At 39.9% G+C, this 20,883-nt stretch overlaps 1 non-coding gene across 1 annotated transcript; it reads left to right on the plus strand.

The window, feature by feature from the left end:
* Positions 1 to 6,827: 6,827 nt before the first annotated feature.
* LOC119467675 lies at positions 6,828 to 6,932 on the plus strand. Its single transcript, XR_005196217.1, has one exon. It is a non-coding gene; the product is annotated as a small nucleolar RNA U13 (small nucleolar RNA).
* The last annotated feature ends 13,951 nt before the right edge of the window (positions 6,933 to 20,883 follow it).

A 20,883-nucleotide genomic window follows, 5' to 3' on the forward strand; every position in this document is an offset into this window, starting at 1 on the left:
AATGATTTCAAACTATCAACACACAATTCTGATACAATGTAAATGAAAGCAAAAAATAAAGAGCTTCACAATTATTTGTGCAGAGCCAGCATCGCATAACATAAAAACCTAGCAAGGTAATACAGAGAAGGAAAAGTATATAGACAAATCTCCCTATGAATATTGGCAGGAAAATTCCAAATATTTGGAATTTAGAGATAGAAACCGAGTGTGAGGGCACAACCTATAGTTCCACCTATTCAGGAGGCTAAGGCGAGAGCATCGCTTCAGCCCAGCAGTTTGTAGGCTGCAGTGAGCTATGCTGGGGCCACTGCACTCCAGCCTGGGTGACACAGCAGGACCACATGTCCTTCTGAGGTCTTGGAAGCGGAAACACACACACACACACACACACACACACACACACACACACACACACACATATTTCTTTAAAAATAAGAAATCTTTCTTTATTTTTACATAATTATTTTTACAAACCATTACATAATGGCAAAAGGATCAAAGTAACAACAGGATTCGATGATCATAAATATATATGCACCTAATATAGGAGCACCCAGATACATAAGACAAGCTCTTAATGACTTATAAAGAGACTAAGACTCCCACACAATAATAATGGGAGACTTCAACATTAATATTAGATAGATCAATGAGACAGAAAATTAACAAGGATATCCAGGACTTCGACTCAGATCCAGAACAAGTAAACTAATAAACATTTATAGAACTCTCCACTTTAAATACACAAAATACACACTCTTATCAGTACCACATCACACCTACTCACAGGTTTAAATGAAGTATTGGTTGGCTGCTCGTTTGTTATTTTCTTCCCTCATTTTTATTTTTTATTTTTTTTCCTGTTTCCATCATTAAGCATAAAAGAGGTTTTCAATACCCATTTTTAGACTGCATTCTACCCCGGGCAATAAGGCAACACTTCCGTTCTCTCTCCCTCTTCCTCTTTCTTCCTCTCCTTCATTTTTTTAATTCTTTTTCTTTCTTTCTCTTTCTTTCAAAAAAGAAGGAAAGAAAGACGCTATCATCAAATGGATATTATCTATGAATAACGATATGATTACATACTAGAAAATCTATTAAAATAAATGATATATAGATTAAAAGAGGCTATGATATTATTTTATCAGATGCTGAAAGGGCATCTCGTAAAATATAGATACCTTTTCCCAAAAAATTCTCTTATATAGGATTATTTGCCTATCTAGGATTATATTTACCTACCTGACCACCTAACCAATAAAGCTAAAAGCAAGTTAAATGCTTCTCTGTAAAACATTACATTGCCCCCCACCCGAGGACATAGTCCTAGGATCACTTCTCTTTGCCATCTTCACTCATTCCCAAAGCAATCTCATCCAGTCCAAAGGCTTTAAATACTATCAAATACTGATAGGTACCAAATATACATCTTCATGCTAGTCTTCAGTTTGGAGCTCCAGATTCATACATTTAATTGCCTGTTTGGATATGTCCTCTGTGTCTCAAATTTATCATGTCCAAGCCTTACTCTAGACGCCCACTCCAAGCCTGCTCTTCCCACATTCTTCCTCATCTTCGTAAATGTTAACTCCATTTTCTAGCTGCTCAGGCCAAGGATCTTGGAGTCTTCCTTATCGCCCCTCCTTCTTTTACACCCCACATCCAGTCAGAAATCCTCTCAGTTCTACATTCAAAATATATCCAGAGGATGGGCACAGTGCCTTATGCCTGTAATGCCAGCATTTTGGGAAGCCAAAGTAGGTGGATCACTTGAGGCCAGAGTTCGAGACCAGCCTAAACAACATGGTAAGACTCCATCTCGGGCCGGGCGCGGTGGCTCAAGCCTGTAATCCCAGCACTTTGGGAGGCCGAGGCGGGTGGATCACGAGGTCAAGAGATCGAGACCATCCTGGTCAACACGGTGAAACCCCGTCTCTACTAAAAATACAAAAAATTAGCTGGGCATGGTGGCACGTGCCTGTAATCCCAGCTACTCAGGAGGCTGAGGCAGGAGAATTGCCTGAACCCGGGAGGCGGAGGTTGCGGTGAGCTGAGATCACGCCATTGCACTCCAGCCTGGGTAACAAGAGCGAAACTCCGTCTCAAAAAAAAAAAAAAAAAAAAAAAAAAAAGACTCCATCTCAAAAAATATATATATACACACACGTATATTTATATATATAATCAAAAAATATATATATATATATTCAAAACTACTTCTCTTCCTCCACCTATTCTCCTCTTCTGCCTCCTCATTCTTCTTTTTTCTCTTTTTTCTTTCTTTTTCTTTTGAAATGGAGTCTTGTTCTGTTGCCCAGGCTGGAATGCAGTGGCACGATCTCGGCTAACTACAACCTCTGCCTCCCGGGTTCAAGCAATTCTCCTGCCTCAGTCTCCTGAGTAGCTGGGATTACAGGCATGCGTCACCATGCCCAGCTAATTTCGTATTTTTAGTAGAGACAGGGTTTCACCATATTGGCCAGGCTAGTCTTGAACTCCTGACTTCATGATCCACCCACCGTAATCTCTCAAAGTGCTGGGATTACAGGCATGAGCCACCGTGTCCGGCCACATTCTTCTTTTCTTCTTCTCCTCCTCCACTCTCCTCCTCCCCTTTTTTCTTCTTGTCCTTCTTCTCCTTCTCCTCTTTCTTCAATTCATCCTCCTCCTCTTCTTCTTTCCCCTCCTCTTCCTTTGTCTTCCTCACTTCTTCTTTTCCTTTTCTGATCAGTAGAGCCCTGAAGCCAACAGGTATGGCAGAGAAGACAGAGCTGTGCAGAGGTGATGTGAAATGGGGAGCTCCAAGCAGAGTGAGGAGGGTGTCTATCCAGGGATGTCAGAGGGGAGCGTCAGAACCTGAAGAAGGAGGGCACTTTTGCACACAGGGATGGGCCCTCATAGGTGTAAGAGCTTGAACTGCAAGAGTGGAGTTCTTTGCCAGAGGGCATCCCAGCAGTGGGAAGCAGGACCAAGCAGGATGAGGAGCCGGTCATGCTGGAGAGGAGCAGTGGCTGAGACGAAGGGCTTGTTACACTCAGGGGATTGATTGAACAAATGAGGAAATATATTATGATTAATGGGAAATGGGATGTTTCCCATCAGAGAAGGGATTTACACATACGGGAAGGCAGAAAACGACAAAGACCCATGTAGTACTGGATTGCAACTGGAGGCAAAGGAGTGAATTCATGGATTTCAATGTTTCATGAGTGAACTAACACATGAATGCAAATGAGAGACCACTTCCAACAAAGTCAGGATCAAGACAATGGCACCCAACTATCACAGTGATTATTTAACATTCTAACAGTGGGGTTCTTGGTTGCAAAGGAAACCAATTTGGGTTAACTTAAGCAACAAAAAGGAATTCATTCATAGGACCTTGGACAGCTGACAGATTGGATGAAAAGACTAAAGTACCAAGTTCAGAAAGTGGGTCAGAACCCAAGGAATCAATGAAAGAAGAACCATCTCCAAGTTTCCCTAGGGACAGCCTAGTTCAGTGGCATCAAAATGAGCACTGAACCCTTCTTTACGTCTTTATAAAGTCTCAGTGTAAGTTTAGCCAGATACCTGCATGCTAGCCACTAGGTTTCCAGGAAAGCATGTATCTAGCTTTTAGGTCCTTAGTGGTGAGAACCTCCTATCATGACTCACACAGTGATGGAACCCCCAATAGAGAAATGTAATTCAGCTGCGCACTGCAAACAATGCTCCGAGGGTGCTAGCCAAATGCAATTACAAAAAAGAGCCATAAAAACGGTATTAACGCTGGAAGGGATATATCTTAATTACTGCAATTACCATGATTATATATCTGGGAAATTCAAAATTAACTGGGAAAAGAATTAAGGCAAGGAAGGGAGGGAGGGAAAGGAAGGAAGCGAAGGAGGGAGTGAGGGAGGGAGGGAGGAAGAAGAGAGAGAAAGAAAGAGGGAGGGAAGGAGGAAGGGTGGGAGAGAGGGAACAAAAGAAAGAAAGAAGGAAGGAAGGGAAGAAAGAAAGAGGGAAGGAAGGAGGAAGGGAGGGGGAGAGAGAGGGAACAAAAGAAAAAGAAGGAAAGAAGGAAGGAAGGAAGAAAGAGAAAGGAAGAAAGAGAAAGAAACAGAGAGAGAGAAAGAAAGAGGGAGGGAAGGAGGAAGGGAGGGGGAGAGAGAGGGAATAAAAGAAAAAGAAGGAAAGAAGGAAGGAAGGAAGAAAGAGAAAGAAAGAAAGGAAGAAAGAGAAAGAAAGAGAGAGAGAGAGAAAGAAAGAGGGAGGGAAGGAGGAAGGGTGGGAGAGAGAGGGAACAAAAGAAAGAAAGAAGGAAGGAAGGAAGGAAAGAAAGAAAGAGGGACGGAAGGAGGAAGGGAGGGGGAGAGAGAGGGAATAAAAGAAAAAGAAGGAAAGAAGGAAGGAAGGAAGAAAGAGAAAGAAAGAAAGGAAGAAAGAGAAAGAAAGAGAGAGAGAGAGAGAAAGAAAGAGAATGAAAGAAAGGAAGAAAGAGAAAAGGCAAACAGACAATGTGGCTGTGATGGTAACTTTCTCAGCCAAGACAAGAAACCCAAAAGCTGTGGAGAAAAACAGTGGTCATAAGTGACTATGTGGATATAAAAAACTGTGTGGTAAAATATACCAAAAACAAATCAGTGGACAAGGGGTCCGGGATGGTAAATTTTTCAATACATGTGGCAGATAAAAGTCAAGATCTATATTCCAGCAAGAAGTCTTACAAATTGAATTTTTTTTTAAAGACAAACATTCCAATAGAAAATGAGCAAAGAATGTAATTAGAGAATTCACAGAAAAGCAAATCCAAAAAGCGAAACATGAAACAACTGCTCAAATTAACCAGCAGTTTGAAAAGTTCTTATCTGAGTCAAAATAAAATGTCACCTTACACCTATGAACCGGAAAAATTGTAACACCCTTAAGCTGGCATGGGTGTGAGGAAATGTGACCACCTTTAAGCTGGTGTGAGTGTGAGGAAAGGCATGCCCTTACCTGTAGAAGCAATCTGGCATTGTCCATTAGCTGTACTCACACACATTCACTTCACCTCAGAATCCCCCTCCTGGGAAGCCCCATTGAAACAAAAGCAGCAGTACAGAAGGTAAACACACAGGGAGGTTAATTGTTGCATTATTCATGGTGACAAAACTGGAAATAAAGTTAATGCCCATCGATCTGATAACGGCTGAGTAACTTTGGTTTGCCAACACCATTGAGTACAGGATAAAGGTTTAAAAATCACATAAATTGAACAAAGAAGCAGCTAGGCAAAATCAATTTCCCTTAAGCCAGACATGAAAGGGATTTGCAAAAAATGTAAAACAACGTCAGTCTTTACATTGATTTTTGTTTTTGATAATGTAGGTATTTTTCATGAAATATATTAATTCTGTTAACAATGAACATATCACATGCACGGGGCCAGGTGTGGTGGTTCATGCCTGTAATTCCAGCACTTTGGGAGGCTGAGGTGGGCAGACTGCTTGGGCTCAGGAGTTGAAGACTGGCCTGGGCAATATAGTGAAACCTCATCTCCACAAAAAGTAAAAAAACGTAGCCAGGTGTGATGGCACACACCTGATGTCCCAGCTACTAGGGAGGCTGAGGTAGGAAAATCACTTGAGCCCAGGAGGTAGGGCTTGCAATGAGCCAAGATCTTGCCACTGTACTCCAGCCTAGGTGACAGGGTGAGACTCTGTCTCTCTCTCTCTCTCTCTCTCTCTCTCTCTCTCTCTCTCTATATATATATATATATATATATATATATATATATATGGGTTTATCATTGCCATTTAAAATAAATGATATTTTGAAAATAATTCTCATTGAATAAAGACTATAAGGGAACTATAAATGTAATTAGAAGAAAATTAGACAACTCAATAGAAAAATTCACCAATGATCTGAGTTGATATCTTAGTCAATTCAGGCTGCTGTAAGAAAGTAGCACAAATAAACAAAATACCACTTTGAGAGATTCATTTCTCACAATTCTGGAGGGTGGGAAGTCCAAGATCAAGGCACTGGCAGAGTAGGTGTCTGGTGAGGGCCCACTTCCTGCTTTGTAGAAATGAGGACTTTTGGCTGTGTCCTCACATGCTGAAGGGGAACTCTGGGGCCTTTTTCATACGGGCACCAATCCCATTCATGAGGGCTTTGCTCTCATTACCTCATCACCTCCCAAAGGCCTTATCTCAGAATATCATCACATTGGTGATTCAATCTCAACATATGAGTATAGACAGACACACACATTCATAGCAGTAAACTTCACAAAAAGAAAATCCAAATGACCATGAATTATATAAAAGAATTCTGAATAAATTATTATTTTAAAAATGTATGGTGAAATTAGCAGTATTGCACCAATATTAATTTCCTGGCTTTGAACATTATGCTGTGGTTATGTAAGAGAATAACATTAGGAGAGTTCAGTGAAGGATTTGCAGGAATTCTCTGTACCGTTTTCACAACTTTTCAAAACACTAAAATTAGCTCAGCATAAACAGTTAAAAATGTGGAGGAGTCAAATTTTAACATTTTACATTAGAATATGAGAACAATGATTTCTCGGTACTTTTAGCTGTTGATTTTTTCTCTTTTCACCTTACTGCACAGTTCTGGTACTAAATAGATGCTCACTTTGCCGGCAAAAGTTCCTGTGTTAGTGATATTGCCAAGTTATTAAAGCTTCCTTCCTCACGAATAGAAACTAACACAAAGAAAGGATTACTTCCTCTTTGAGAAGCTTTGGTCAAAGTTGATGATGCAATTTAATTAAAACAATACCACAAACTGAATATTCGTTTACTGCTTGAAAAGCTACTTTCTAGATCCTTTTGTAGTTCGTTAAGTGTGAGGACTGGGTTTTCAGGCTCATGTATAAGATGTGCCTCCCTCATTCCTTGTTACAACATGGGCACATTACTCATCAGAACAGGAAAAAAAAAAGCGAGTTTCTGAATAGTTTCAGAAGTAGATGTTAAGATTCATCTTAAAGTAGTCACATAGGTCAAAAAATGAAACATACACAATATTTCAGAATCTCCTGCACATGGCTTCCCCAGTAACAACCCCTGCCTCCCTCCAAAGTCAGCAGCGTTCTAACTTTTTTTAAATTTTGCCCTCACTTTTCTTTTTATTGCTATTAGTTATATAGTTTTCCTTTATTTTTAAGATTACATATTTACATATATGGAACAAGATTCTATGTGTTCACTTGATTTTGCAAATTTTTATAATGTCACATTGATGAGTGTACTCTATGTACTCATGTAGCTGTATTTCATTTTCATCTTTTTCATTGCTGAATAGTATTCCATTATGTGAATATACCACGCTTCATTGATCCACTTGCCTTATAAGCGGGAGCTAAATGATGAGAACACATAGAGAGGAACAACACACACTGGGGCCTATTGGAGGGTGGAGGGTGGGAGGAGGGAGAGGATCAGGAAAAATAACTAATGAGTACTAGGCTTAATACCTGGGTGATGAAGTAATCTGCACAACAGACCTCCAGGACACAAGCTTACCTGTACAACAAACCTGCACGTGTACCCCAAACTTAAAATAAAAGCTTAAAAAAAAGTATATTCAATGGTTGAGATTTAACACAATTAATAGCTTTTACTGTTTCATCAAGTGCAATCTCAAATAAGCTGGAATTTTTTTACCTGTGAGTGTGAGGTGATAAAGACTGCAACTTCCAGCACAATTTAATGCTACTACCTGGCTTCCTGCGAAGGCTGCAGCCTTTCCATGTACCATTGCTTTTGCAGCAGCAACGTAATGTCAACACAGTGAAAAAAGCAAATAACATCTTTGTATTATTACTCAAATAGTTTTGACCTTGAAGATGCCCCCTGAAACAATCTTGGGATCTCCTAGAACCCTGTCTTTAGAGTATGCATCTTAGTGGAATTTCTGTAGGTATGCGTGTATGTCTGTGTACAGATGCTCCTTAACTTATGGTGGAGTTTCATCCCGATAAATCTGACATAAACTGAAAATATCATAAGCCACAAGTAATTTTTTACTTAACAATATTTTCCATTTATGATTGGATTATATTAAGTGTGTACTCGGTATACTGAAGTACTAAATGTGTATGGGTTTTGCACTATCATAAAGATGAAAAATTCTAAGTTGAACCATCATAGTCAGGGATGGTCTGTGAGTGTGTGTATATATGTCCTACTTCAGCAGATAAAGCTAAATAATTTTCCAAAATAATTGCATGAACTTACACTCCCAAAAGTGTACAATATGAGAGTTACTATTACCCCACATCCTTGCCAAACCCTTAGTACTTTCCATTTTTAGCAATCTGATGAATCTGTAGTGGTACCCACTATGATACTGATTGGTTTCTACTTCTAAAGAGGTCAAGGACCTTTTCTTATACAATTGGAGTTCATTGGATTTTCTTCTTGTAAAATCACTTTTGAAGTCATTGCTCAATTTTGCCATTGGATTGCCTGATTTTTTTTTTTTTTCTAACTGGATTTGTATCTTCCTCAGTTGATGAGAATTGTTTTGGATGAAGATAGAATTTCATCAGACTCATTTCTCCCTTCACTGGGATAGTCATATTATGTTTTTTCTTGTATTTGTGCTTGGGATAAATACACTAAGTGAGTTTCTAATGTTGAACCGCCCTTGCATTGCTGACATAAACACACATTGGCTATGATGCATTATCATTTTTATGTCTAGTTCTATTTAATTTGCAAGTTTGGCTAAATATTTGTGCCGCTATATGCCTAATTCAGATTTGCCCATACTTTCATTTGTTCATATTGTTGAGTTTGAGTATGAATTTTATAATTAGCCAAGTAAATAAGCAAGAGTTTGAATAGGAATAGAATCCTTTCTTCCTTAAGTTTTGGTACAGTTTGCTGGTAGACCTAAAGTTTAGCCATCTTGACCTAAAGTTTGCTTTGTGGGATGATTTTTACTACTGAGTCTTCTGAATAGTTTTAGAACTATTCAGGTTTTCTACTTATTTTCTGAGGCTGTTATACTAAATTAAATATTTTTATTCATTTATCCATTTAATCTAAATGTCAAAGTATGTGAAATTGTTCAAAATATTATCTTTATTTTCTCAATGTCTGCAACGTCAGTGGTTATGTCCTTTTTTTTTTCTGACGTTAGTTATGTACGCCTTCTCCATTTTCATTGTTGCTACACTCCCCAGAGGTTTATCAATTTTATTACTTTTTCACTGAACAAGTTAGGGCTTTGTTGATTCTATTGTATGCATTTCAAAACATGTATTATTTTCTACTTATTTTACTATTTTCTTATGTCTACTTTCCTGATTTTTTTTTTTTTTTTTTTTTTTTTTTTTTTTTTTTTTTTTTTTTTTTTTTTTGAGACGGAGTTTCGCTCTTGTTGCCCAGGCTGGAGTGCAATGGCGCGATCTCGGCTCACCGCAACCTCCGCCTCCCGGGTTCAGGCAATTCTCCTGCCTCAGCCTCCTGAGTAGCTGGGATTACAGGCACGCGCCACCATGCCCAGCTAATTTTTTGTATTTGTAGTAGAGACGGGGTTTCACCTTGTTGACCAGGATGGTCTCGATCTCTTGACCTCGTGATCCACCCATCTCGGCCTCCCAAAGTGCTGGGATTACAGGCTTGAGCCACCGCGCCCGGCCTCCTGATTTTTTTTTAATCTCTTGAGAAGAAAGACTGAATCCAGTTTATCTTATTTCAATTCCAGTAATATGATTATAAGCTATTCATATCTATCTTAGTCCATTTAGTCCTCCTAAAGAAGCAATACCTGATGATGGATCATTTATACAGAAAAGACATTTATTTGGCTCACAGTGCTGCAGGCTGTATAAGAAGCATGAAACCAGCATCTGGTTCTGATGAGGCCTCAGGCAGCTTCTACTCATGGAAGAAGGTAAAGGGGAGCCCCATGTGCAGAGATTACATGAGGAGAGAGGAAGCAAGAGATAGAGACAGTGGAGGTGCCAGGTTCTTTTTTAACAACAGCTCTTGTAAGAACTAATCGAGCAAGAACTCACTCACTACCATGAGGACAGCACCAAGCCATTCATGAGGGACCCACTCCCATAACCCGAACATCTCCATTAGGTTCCATCTCCAACACTGGGGATAAAATTGTAACTTAAGATTTGGAGTGGTCAAATAGCCAAATATCTCTCTAAATATTTTCTAATTTCCAACCTGACTGCTGACCCATGGATTACTTAGAAGCGACTTCTTAATTTTCAAGCTTTCAAGAGTTCAATAATATTTTTCTTTCAGATCTCCATCTTGACAGCAAAGTGATTAGAAAATATAATTTTTGTGATATGAATCTCTTAAGCTGTGTTGAGATGTTTCTTAATGGCTCAGTCTCTGATCAAGTTTTATAAACATTCTGTGTGTGCTTTAATAATGAATGTATTGTTGCTGTTGTGAGCATAGTTTTGACTTTTGCTTAAGTCAATTTGTTAATGATGTTAATGATGTTGTGTAGATTTTCGATATCCTCCCTTTTTTCATCTAATTTACTCATTAATGAAAGAGATATGTTAAAAAATCTCCCACTATCATTATGAATTTGTACTTTTTCTGTAGTTCTGACAACTTTGGATTTATATATTTTGAGGTTGCATTATTTAGTGTATACTAATTCTGTTTTTTAAATATTCTGACAAAACTGTTATCATTGTGATATGATCTTCATTACTGGTAAGTATTTTGCCTAAACACTTTACCTAGATAAAGTTTATTTTAGCTGATGTGAATATATCTACCCGGGTTTCTTCTGGTGAGTATTTGCTGCATCATATACCCATTTTCATCTTTTTTTCTCTGATATTCTTGTACCATTATGTTTTAGATGTGCTTGTAAATAGCATAAAGCTGGATATCTTTTTGGCCTAGTTTAGCAAACTGATTTTAACTGAAGCCTTACATTACATTTAATGCAATTACTAATACATTTAGTTTTGAATCTACCGTTTTTGTACCTTTTTGTGTTCTGCCTTGTTTGGTTTTGTATCATTTTTCCTTTTTTTGCCTTTTCATTGGTTCCTTTTTTCTTCTTTCTGGCCTATGTTTGGACTGCTGGAGCAATTTTTATTCTTCTTAATCCCTTTATTTTCCACTAGCTTAGAAGTTTTACTCTCTGTTGCTAATTTTACTACCTATTCTTTAAAAATGATAAAATACACAGTTAATAAAATCTAAAGATAGTGAACTTTAAAGCTTCTACAACTTAAGATAGGACATTAGAACCCTTTACTCAATTTGCACATCTCCAATACAACTACTATTTTCTTATTTTATATGTGTCTTATATTTACGCCTCCCACTTATTTTTATTGTGTTATGGTTACTCAAATTATTACCAACGGCGAAATAACACAGAGTGCAGGTGGAGGCCAAAGCATTGGGAGATTAAGTGGCACGCAGTCACCTTGTGAGAAAGGTTATTATGAAGGCTGTGTGGCAGACAGGCTGCCTCTGACCAACTCGAAGACCAAACAAAAAAGGAAAAGATCAACGAGTCCTTGCATGACGCATGTTAGAAACATCAGAAAGCATCCATGGCTACCTTAAAAGAATCACTTATTTTTGTTATCTGCCAGGTAAATGCACAACCCCTCCAGGTCCCACACATTGAACAAGAAAATAATTTTAAGGCCAATAAAGTACAATGGTTGGCCTCATTACCCAGAAGCAGGTGATTTGAGGTATGGATGGATGACTTATGGAAGGCAAGTCACCGTGCCATCTGGAGGTGAACATTTGGTGAGGTCAGGTGAGGTGCTATTGAACAGTATTCGCCTTAAACCAGCACCAATATACAGTGCCATTTCTCCCAGAGCCAGAAAACACAGTGTGAAGACCAGGAAGTGGAGGGAGGACTGGCCCTTTTCCCATTCCATCTAATCACACACGTGCAATTTTTGCCTCCTAAACTTGCGACCTCGGAATGGGTGGGTTTGAGAATCTCAGTGTCTCAAGGAGAAACACTTCCACTCAAGGACCCAATTATGGTTTCAACTGGGAGCAGAGAATGCCTTTTGGCCATTTTGGGCAATTCATGATGCTAAACCATCAGGCAGAGAAGGAGGTACCTTTACTAAGCCAGTAAAGGTATCAATTGATATAATTATTGGGAGAAAAATGTGTCGTTGCTATATAGTGCTATCAAGAAGAATCAGGAGTGGAACCCAGACTATTCAGTGGGGAACCTCTTCATACTCTAAGTCCAGAATAATGGTCAATGGATAACTCCAGCAATGCAATACAGAGGAAGCATTAATGATTTGGATCCTTTGGGTCAGCCCACCAGGTAAAAAATTCCAAGGAACCAAAGTGCTGGAAGAAGGTAAGAGGGACATAAAATGGTTATCAATTTAGGCTTTATGACCAGCTGTAGAAGCATGAACTGCAGCTGTTATGTTTTGTGGTAACTAATCGTTTCTTTCCCACCTCAATTTCATCCTGATATCTTACATGAAGAGCACTTTTCATGGCTGTTGTTATAATTTCAGTTTCAGAAGTACAACTGGAATGACCTCCCTCTGCAGTGACAGGAGAACTAATACTGGGTGTCTCTGTGTTAAAGATGTGAGCTTATTCATCCAAACAAAAGAACATAATGGTGCTCATCGGCAAGAGGGATGACCTGTGCCTCTCCAGAACCATTATTCACTCGTCTCTGCTCATTTCCGTGCACTGGGAGGCTGACCTCTCAGGACCGCATCATCAGCTTCTCCTTGCTAGTGGGAGGCACTGGCCAGAGAGTGAAGGGTGGGAGAAAAGAAGTCAGGGTTTTTATTCCTCCTGTTCCCTCCCCACAGTTCTGGTAGTGGCTGCATCCCCCTGTGCCACAAATCCTATAAGGCAGCCCATCCTCCAAGGATACTGCCCTTGCCCCACCAGGTCTAGGTTGGTACCAGCTTCCCACGGCTGCTTGTCCTTGGACGCTGTCCTATCCCTTTTTGGACCTCTTTGTTTTTCGTTTGTTTTGTTTTCATTTTTTTAATTACACTTTAAGATCTGGGGTACATGTGCAATCACGTTTGTTACATAGGTATACTGGTGCCATGGTGGTGGTTTGCCGCATTCATTGCCCCTTCATCTACATTAGGTATTTCTCCTAATGCTATCCCTCTCCAATGCCCCCACTCCCTGCTATTCCTCCCCTAGACCCTGACCATCCAGGCCCTGGTGTGTGATGTTCCCTTCCCTGTGTCCGTGTATTCTCATTGTTCAACACCCACTTATGAGTGAGAACACGTGGCGTTTGGTTTTCTGTTCTTGTGTCAGTTTGCTGAGAATGATGGTTTCCAGTTTCATGCATGGACTTCTTACTCCTGTCTACATCTCTGTTTAGTGCCTTCATTAGCCTATGTTTATTTATTTCTTTGGAGATGGAGTCTGGCTCTGTCGCCCAGGCTAGAATGCAGTGACACGATCTCGGCTCACTGCAACCTCCACCTCCCGGGATCAAACGATTCTCCTGCCTCAGCTGGGACTACAGGCATGTGCCACCGGGCCTTTTTGTATTTTTAGTACATGTTGGCCAGGCTGATCTAGAACTCCTGATCTCAGGTGATCCACCTGCCTTGGTCTCCCAAAATGCTGGAATTACAGACATGAGCCACCATGTCCAGCCAAGTCTATGTTTAACTGGGCTCTTAAATGAGTCGCCAGTTTCCCGTTCAAATCCCAATGGATACACCCATATATTTATCACCTGCTTCCTCCTCATACCTCAGACCATCCACCTGGGTACATTTGCATTCTACGATCAAAGTGCCTTCCCTGAAAGGAGCCTTTCAGTTTGCTTTTGCCATATGCCATAGTACCACTTTGGTGCCCCTTTTACTTTTGTTCCCTCATCTCAGGAGACTGCTGAAAACTACAGCTCATTTTTACAGTCAGAGTAAGCCTATGCTCATCAGTCAAAAGTAGGTGTGAATGCTCTGGTTACTTCTTGGAGTTCTCACTTTCTAAGTTTTAGCTAGGAAATTCCTCACTAGACGGTCCTTCTGTTATTTCATAAAGGCGGTTTTGAGTATTTTATCCCACACTTTTAACTACTTTCAGCAGAGGAGTTGATCCACATAGCCTGGCCTGCCATTCCCCAAAACGAGAAAGTTCTGTTCTCTCTTATTTTTTTTTTTTCTCTAAGATTTTTGCCTTTGCTTGCTATTTCACACAGGCTCTTGGGAAGAATCTCTCCTTAAATCTTGGATGAGAAATATGACAATAGAGAAAGACAATTCACTTTCAAGATATCAAACTACTATTAATATAACAAACAAAAAAGTATTAATATTAACCCTCTATTATTACATAGGGAACTATCCCAAAACTGAGCATCTTAAAACAACACACGCTATCTTACAGTTTCGGTGGGTCAGGAATCTGAGCACAGCTTAGCTTGGTACTTGGCTTATAGTTTTTCACTACTGGGCTGAAATCAAGGTATTGGCTCAGGGTCTTCATTCTCCTCTGAAGGCTCTACTGGGGAACGACCCACTTCCAAGTTTATTCATTGGCTTTCAGCAACATGCAGTTCCTCACAGGGTGTTGGAATGAGAGCCTCAGTTCCTTTCTAGCTGTTGGCAGGGGCTTCCCTCAGTTCCTTGTCTCATGGGTCTCTCAAAAGTGGCAGCTCACAATATAGCCACTTACTTTATTAATACATGAAAATCAGAAAGGCATGCAGAGAGTGTGCTAGCAAGACAGAAGTCACACAGTTTTTTGTAATCTAATATTGGAAATGACATTCCATCGCTTTTGCCATATACCATGGGTTACAAGTAAGTCACTAAGTTGAGCCCATACTTGGGAGAAGGTTACATAAAGACAGGAATATCAGGAAGTAGAGATCATTGGAAGCTATTTTGAAAGGCTGACAATCCCACAAAAATAATTTCTGAATTTCCATCTGTATCTCGGCATTCAATAGCCATGCACCTATTTCAGCGCATTGACAGGAGCAAAACATTTACAGCATGTATCAGTACTTCAGCTCTTAAAGCTCCTTCGTTTGGTTATTTCTTCAGTAGGTTCATCAAATAAACCAAATTTTTTCAAGCAACCCTCAGTTATCAGTATGTCCTTCTAAGTGGATATTGTAATCTTCCGAGTACAGTATTGCTTTTTTGTTTAAGTATCTCTTACAGCATGGAGGAGCTGCTCCGTCATCCTGTTTAAAAACCTCATAGGAATGCAATTCCAAGATCTCTTGTATGTCATGAGTTTGATTTTGGCTGAAGAATTATGAAAGTGTGGCCCAACCATCTTTCTGCTTATGGATGGCAATTCTATTATCTGATACCGAGCTCTAATTATTCCTGGTCACACAATTGAAGGTGTGAGGAAATAGTATACTTCTAATTTCTAATTCACTCATAGCCTTTGCCATTTTTGTTCCATTATCAATAACTGATTTTTTTCATATGACTACATTCCGTAAGTTATATTCACGATGTTATTATCTATGTGTAAGACCAAGAAATCTCTCTACCACCAAGTAGAAATATGGTGAAATTCATCATAAATCAAGAAGATACCTGATTGTTTCTCTATGTCCAAATATTCAATTATAAGATATAGAAGTAGTACATAAAATAATTTTGTGCACAGCTGAATATAATTTGGAATAACTTTTCAAAACATATTTTCTAGAAAGAACTTTTAAAATCATAGTTTTAGCAAATTTTGAAAATCCATCTTCTACTTCAAAAAAATGGTTGACAGTGTTATGCAATCAATTTTACAGCTTTAAGATTTCACCTTCACTAACTCAAAACTATAAAGAATCTTTTTAAAGTATGCTTATAAAATCTGTTTTGAAGTTGATTAGTGAGAACAAAATGTGTTTGGGTAATCTCATTTCCAACACTTTTCTATTTTTTTTTTTTCATGCTCTTTGGACCCATCATGATGTCTGGATCAAAGATGATTTAGCACAGAAGTTGTTACACATGATTTTAGAGATTTTCATCTCCACTTCAATAAATTTAAGTAAGCAAAATTGTCGATCTTTTTGAAATTCATCCTCACAAATGGGAGCAATTTTCAGATAACACTTTTTCTAAAAAGGATACATGGCCTAAATGTAAATAAATAACTAAAAAACATCAAAGAGAGTCATTAAAGTTTATCTTTGTTAATAATATGAGTGATAGAATACCAAACAGCTCTACAAAGAAGGCTGCCTATCACAAAAATTATCTCTGGATTTTCATGGAATCTAATCTTTGCTGTTCTGACTCATGTTGTGATTGATATTTTTACAATCAGTTGCCAGTTCAAAGAGGAGACAATATTCTTTCAAATGGCATTTAACTAAAGCACCCTTAATCTTCATACCAACACTCAGTCTGTTTCCTGAGTTGTATAATTATGTGGAAGTTCTCAGTAATTTTTTGGGGGCCTCAAAGGTATGGTGTAATGGATAGAGTGCACCCCCAGGACTGAAGCACTGGTTCATCCCAGCTGCTTGGAATGTTGATGGCAGACAGCTGGCAGCCAAGTTCTTCCTTGTAAGGGTTGACTTCAGAGTAAGGGAGCTGCCTCACCCATATTCTGAAGTCACAACTCCTTCCTGGGTCAGCTCACATCCAATGATTGCTCTATTAAATTAGCATAAACAGGAGGCCATGAGCCAAAGATTTTCTCCATGCTTTGAGTTCCTTACCTAATAAACAGCAACCTTAGAATGTAAACAAATCAAAATCTAACTTAGTAGTATACTTTTTGTAACAAATAGCAAGGTTTCAGCCAGTCATATACAGCCAAGCTTCAACCAGTCACAGGCAGGTAACTGATCATATCTGTGCCCAAATAAAGCAAATGCCTAGCTGTAGCCAATCAGATGATTTATCTACCTTGCTTCTGTGTTCAGCTTGTAAAAGCTCACTGCTCTTCTGGTTCTGAGTGTTGCCCTACTCATGAATTGTTCTCTACTCAAATAAACTCTGCTAAATTTAATTTGAAGTTTTTCTTTTAACAGGTCTGTCAGTGGTGTAAAGGCCCAGTCCCCTTTCCCCAATGCAGGACATCTCTGTGGAGCCATCTAGCTGCAGAGCTTCCTGTAGGATTGGCTGGGGCTTTTGTTATGACTGCATAGTAGTTCAACTTCTCTCACTGCCTAATCCTACTTTCTCACTCCCCTACAAGTGTGAATCCTGAGAGCACCCTCAATTAATTTCCTGAACTCTAACCTCTGTTTCACAGTCAGTTTCCTGAAGAATCATTTGTACCTTATAGGCAGATGGTGATTAATAATAATCACCATTATTTATTTCAGCCTCTAACTCCTGTAATTATATAATTATACACCTATTTATACTTTGACTGATAAAAATTTAACTTTGAACACACACACAATTTTCACTCCAAGCTACATTAGAATGCCTTTTTTTTTTTTTTTTNTGGAGTTCAGTGGCATGATCTCAGCTCACTGCAACTTCTGCTTCCTGGGTTCAAGCAATTCTCCTTCCTCAGCCTCCCAAGTAGCTGTGATTACAGGTGCACACCACCACGCTCGGCTAATTTTGTATTTTTAGTAGAGACAGGGTTTCACCATTTTGGTCAGGATGGTCTCAAACTCCTGACCTCGTGATCCGCCCACCTCAGCCTCACAAAGTGCTGGGATTACAGGCGTGAGCCACCACGCCTGGCCATTAGAATGCTTAAATTTGAAAGTGACTATTAAAATTTTAAGATTAGATAGGAACATGATCTGTTCATATTCCTAATGTCATTGCACTAGTTAGAGATGGTGGTAACTCAATCTATCATGTATTTATTTTGACCATGCAAGTTCAGAGATGCCAGAAATGGCCTTCAAATTCGCAAACAGTGGTTCAAACTCCAAAAGACTGAGGTGAGATCAAAGTCAAACAGAAAAATTCAAACAAATATTGAGGCTGAAGCTGAATTTTAATGCAACCCAAGTGTGTGTGTAGTATGTTTACTTAAGCATGAAGTAAAGAATGGCAAGATAGGCAGATAAACATGGATACTGGTTTATCTAGAGCTGTCATAACAAAGTATTCTAAACCGAGCAGCTTAAAGTGACAGAAACCGTCTGGGTGTGGTGTCTCATGCCTGTAATCCCAGCACTTTGGGAGACTGACGGCGGGCAGATCACTTGAGGACAGGCGTTCCAGACCAGCCTAGCCAACATGGTGAGATCCCGTCTCTACTATAAATACAAAAATTAGCTGGGCGTGGTGGCAGATGCCTGTAGTCCCAGCTACTTAGGAGCCTGACACAAGAGAATCAATTGAGCCCTGGGGGCGTGGAGACTTCATTGAGCCAAGATCATGTCACTGCACTCCAGCCTGAGTGACAGAGGGAGACTCCATCTCAAAACAAACAAACAAAAACAGAAATGTGTTCTCTCACAGATGTGGAGGCTGGAAGTTGGAAATCAAGGCATCAGCAGGACCATGCCTCCTCTGTAGGCTCCTTCATTGCTTCTTCTAGTTTCTGGTGGTTGCCAGCCATCCTTGGTGTTTTTTGGCTCGCATCTCTGCCTCCATCATCACATGGTCTTCTTCCCAAGTACCTTCTCTGCATCTTCAAACATCTCTCTCTTTACCAGGTTACCAGTTATTGGATTTAGGGCCCACTCGAATCTGCTAGGCCTTCATTTTAACTTCATTACATCTGTAAAGGCCCTCAAAGAAGGTCACATTCACAGGTACTGGGGATTTGGACTTTAACATATTTTGGGGGAGGGGGACGCAATGTAACTCACAACAGATATGACATATAACTTTGGGAGGAGAAGCACCTGGTGAATGCGTAGGAAGAGAGGGGTCAATTAAGGTCAGCAAAGGAAAAAGAAATGAGGATGGGAAAGAATGCAAAAAAAATCTTCATAAGGATGAATTGCCCTGTTAATATAAAATTCTGTACATGTGTATGAAGAAATTAGAATAAAGAGCTAGCTCTGTATTAATTTGTAGGGATAACATATGATAATTCTTTTATATGGCTTGCCGTGTGCCAGGCACTGTTATAAGCCCTTCCTATCCATTAGCTCCTTTAATCCTTATGTCTCAACCCATGACATAGGTACTAGTATTACTACACCCATTTTACTGATGACAAAACTGAGACATAGCTAGTAAAATGGTTGAGCCAGGATTCAAATCTGGGCAGTCTGGCCTCAGAATCTGTGCTCTTAATTACCTTGCTATATATAGTATCATTCTGTTCCTCAAAAACTAAAACAATATACGCATGTACACAGATAAACATGGATACTATACTGGTTTTCTATAGCTGTCATAATAAAGTATCATAAACTGAGCAGCTTAAAATGACAGAAATTGTCCAGGCGCAGTGTCTCATGCCCGTAATCCCAGCACTTTGGGAGACTGAGGGCTGGCAGATCACTTGAGGCTGGGCATTCGAGACCAGCCTAGTCAACATGGTGAGATCCCATCTCTACTATAAATATATGTATTTATATTTTAGAAGACATAAAATTAAAGTATCAAGATCAAAAATAAAATCTTGGATTCCAATCAGCTCTGTCCGGGCTCACAGATGAATGAATGGCAGATATTCTGGTTGGCCTATATTGTGTCATATACCCAGATGCCCAGACTAAGTTTTTTGGGGGGAGTAGGAGGGGCATTAGTGCTTGGACATTCTTGTCAGAGTCACGTGGAGTGGGTTACCCAAAGGAAAGAGAGGATCTTTTACCAGAGGTAGGAGAAGGAGATGGCAGCTGATGGACTTTCAAAAACTATAACTAGTTCCGTCTCCTTGAACCTCAGTGTAACCTTACCTACCTTTTGCTTAGACGTAAACAGCAGAGCAGCTGAAGGTCCTTCACTCATCAAAGGGAAGGTATGGCCCAAGGCAAAGAGAAACACTGCAGGGAAACCCTCCCAAAAACATCACACCCATTTTCCCAAGCCCTTTGCTCAGAATATAATGAATTGTGGGAATAAGATCTGTTGTCTCCCCACTTCCCCCCCAAGACCCAACAAAAACGGGGACCCTGTCTCCACTTCCTACAAGTCCACCAGGGACAAGTTACCATTTGCGTTTATTTAATGGTGTAACGGGGGAATCTGTTGCATTTAATTCAGGAGTGTCCAAGCTTTTGGCTTCCCTGGGCCACAATGGAAGAAGAATTGTCCTGGGCTGCACAAAAAATACATTAACACTAATGATAGCTGATGAGCTAAAAAAATAAAAATAAAAATAAATTGCAAAAAACCCTGATAATCTTTTAAGAAAGTTTACAAATGTGTGTTGGGCCACATTCAAAGCCATCCTGGGCCACATGAGGCCCATGGGCTGTGGGTTGGACAAACTTGATTTAGATCATCTCGTGATTTTAGGCTCTGCCAGTATGGGGATTATCCCACCTGTAGGGATTATGTGGTGCTCTAGGATTATGTTGGGTTTGGGGGTGATCCCCCCACATGGAAGGATTCTCTGGTGGTGCTATGAGATTATGTTGGTTTTAGGGTTGATCCCTCACATGGAAGGATTCTCTGCTACGCTGATGTTCCTCATGACCTGGTCCCGCCTGTTCTATAGTATTAATGTGTGAGTCCTTGACTCAGACCTAGTTCAAGGTAGGTAAAGATGTCTTCCTGTCTAGCAGTTCCTGTTTCAGGAACTTGGGATGACCTTGTGAAGGGCAGGAAGTTTCTCTTTTCCTTTAGAATGCTGGCCCAAGAGGTAATAACAGTGCAACTTGAGTGTCAGCAGTTGATGAGAATGGTGGCCCTGCGTCTAAGAAGTATGAGAATTGCCGGGCGCGGTGGCTCAAGCCTGTAATCCCAGCACTTTGGGAGGCCGAGGCGGGTGGATCACGAGGTCAGGAGATCAAGAACATCCTTGTCAACATGGTGAAACC

Source organism: Cebus imitator, unplaced genomic scaffold (genome assembly GCF_001604975.1).
Source record: "Cebus imitator isolate Cc_AM_T3 unplaced genomic scaffold, Cebus_imitator-1.0 Scaffold316, whole genome shotgun sequence".
NCBI lineage: Eukaryota > Metazoa > Chordata > Mammalia > Primates > Cebidae > Cebus > Cebus imitator.